The sequence below is a fragment of the Aethalodelphis obliquidens genome, unplaced genomic scaffold (genome assembly GCF_003676395.1).
Source record: "Aethalodelphis obliquidens isolate GAN/ISIS:26980383/991018 unplaced genomic scaffold, ASM367639v1 scaffold3, whole genome shotgun sequence".
NCBI lineage: Eukaryota > Metazoa > Chordata > Mammalia > Artiodactyla > Delphinidae > Aethalodelphis > Aethalodelphis obliquidens.
The window spans coordinates 66,538,256-66,540,530 of NW_020837947.1; the positions used below are offsets into that span (position 1 = coordinate 66,538,256).

Sequence of the window (2,275 nt, forward strand, 5' to 3'; positions counted from 1 at the left end):
TTCCCTGTAATTAAGAGAAGAGGTGAATTATCTTAAAAATGTGTTTTAAGTGTTACTTTAATGTTCAGACTTTTCTAACTTAATCCATATATGAAGTCAATATCATTTCCAAAATTAGATTTAATAAAAAGTTTATTAAATTTTTTTAACATCTTTATTGGAGTATAATTGCTTTACAATGGTGTGTTAGTTTCTGCTTTATAACAAAGTGAATCAGTTATACATATACATATGTCCCCATATCTCTTGCCTCTTGCGTCTCCCTCCCACCCTCCCTATCTCACCCCTCTAGGTGGTCACAAAGCACCGAGCTGATCTCCCTGTGCTATGTGGCTGCTTCCCACTAGCTATCTATTTTACATTTGGTAGTGTATGTATGTCCATGCCACTCTCTCACGTCATCCCAGCTTACCCTTCCCCGTCCCCGTGTCCTCAAGTCCATTCTCTACGTCTGCGTCTTTATTCCTGTCCTGCCCCTAGGTTCTTCAGAACCTTTTTAAAAAAGTTTATTTTACTGTTACTCCTCTTTTCCATCTGTTTGTACCAGGAACTCTGAGTGCTGTCCAAGGTAGATGTTTATATTCTCTTACTAAATTGATATGAAGAAGATGTGAAGAGAATCTGATGGTAAGAAATAGGGCTAATGCAGAGCTTTTAAAGAAATCATTTAGAATTTTGAAAGGTTGGATGATTTTTTTTTAGTGAGGTGTTTTTTTTGTTTGTTTGTTTTCCGGCTTCAACATGTGGCATGTGGAACTTCCCTGACCAGGGATTTAACCTGTGCCCCCTGCAGTGAAAGTGTGGAGTCCTAACCACTGGACCACCAGGGAAGTCCGGATGATATATATATATTTTGGGGGGGGGGGTACCAAATTACTTTACTTGAAGGAATGGTACTAAGGAAAGGACTTGTAGATGTTTTGGTACAACTTACAGAAAAGGTAAAGGTAACCCAGACATGCATGCACTGCCTTGGTGACCAGGGAAGTCACCCCTGTGGCTACGGGAAGCCAGCCTAAGGCTTAGCTCTCATTATCACTATTTCCCAGGGTGTGCTTGTCAAAGGGATACTGTACCATGCCACATTCGGGGGCCCCCATCATGCGCAAGTTGGTTACGTGGTCACCCAATTCTTCAATGAATTTCACCTGCTCATTCAGATAATGAGTCTCAATGAAGTCACACAAATGGGGGTCATTTTTCTCCGTGGCCAGTTGGTGCAGTTCCAGTAGTGACTGATTCACACTTTTCCAAGTGTAGCGCACATCCCATTGCATTCAGCCCATTCTCCCAGTCATCACGGTCTGGTTTCTTGATATCCTGAAGGAAGATTCGGCCACCCCGTTGGTTCTGCAGCTTCATCAGTTTCTCAGCATGTTCCCTCTCCTCACAAGATTGGTGAAGAAAGTATTTGGCAAAGTTCTTCAAAGCCACATCATCGCGGTCAAAATAGTACGACATGGACAGGTAGACGTAGGAGGCATAGAGCTCCAGGTTGATCTGGCGGCTGATGGCGGCCTCCGAGCCCTGGTGGTAGTTCTGGCGCACCTGCGAGGGGGACGCTGTCGTCATGGCGGGCGGCTGAGGTGAAACGGTGGCGGTGGCTGCGCGGCTGTAACGGCGGCGGGGACCTTGGGGCGGTCGGAGGGCGCTGTGAGGTGGTGGCGAGGGCTGGCTCCGAGCGGCAGGCCGGAGCTGGGGAAGAGCGCCGGGTTCCGTCCAAGCACTGTTGAAGCAAGAAACCGCGGCGACTCTCCGCGAGGACTGTCCAGATGATATATATATATATATATATATATAAATTTTTTATTTATTTATTTATGGCTGCATTTGGTCTTCATTGCTGCATGCGGGCTTCCTCTAGTTGCGGCGAGCGGGGGCTACTCTCTTCGTTGTGGTGCGCGGGCTTCTCGTTGCAGTGGCTTCTCTTGTGGTGCGCAGGCTCTAGGCACGCGGGCTTCAGTAGTTGTGGCATACAGGCTCAGTAGTTGTGGCTTGCGAGCTCTAAAGCATAGGCTCAGTAGTTGTGGCGCGTGGGCTTTGTTGCTCCGCGGCATATGGGATCTTCCCAGACCAGAGCTTGAACCCGTGTCCCCTGCATTGGCAGGCGGATTCTCAACCACGGCGCCACCAGGGAAGCCCCGGATATTTTTAAAGGTGTCAAATTTGGCTTGGCAGGTCCTCCAGAAGATCTACCTTTATCAAAAATTCAACTTCAGTTCAGGCAGGGATTATATTTCAGTTGTACCGTCAGTATCTTTGCAGTTTTTTATAA

The 2,275-nt window shown here is 46.9% G+C and overlaps 1 pseudogene; it reads right to left on the minus strand.

Annotated features, from left to right (window-relative positions):
• Window positions 1-864: 864 nt before the first annotated feature.
• LOC113611507 (ferritin heavy chain pseudogene) lies at window positions 865-1,587 on the minus strand (annotated as a pseudogene).
• Between the last annotated feature and the right edge of the window lie 688 nt (window positions 1,588-2,275).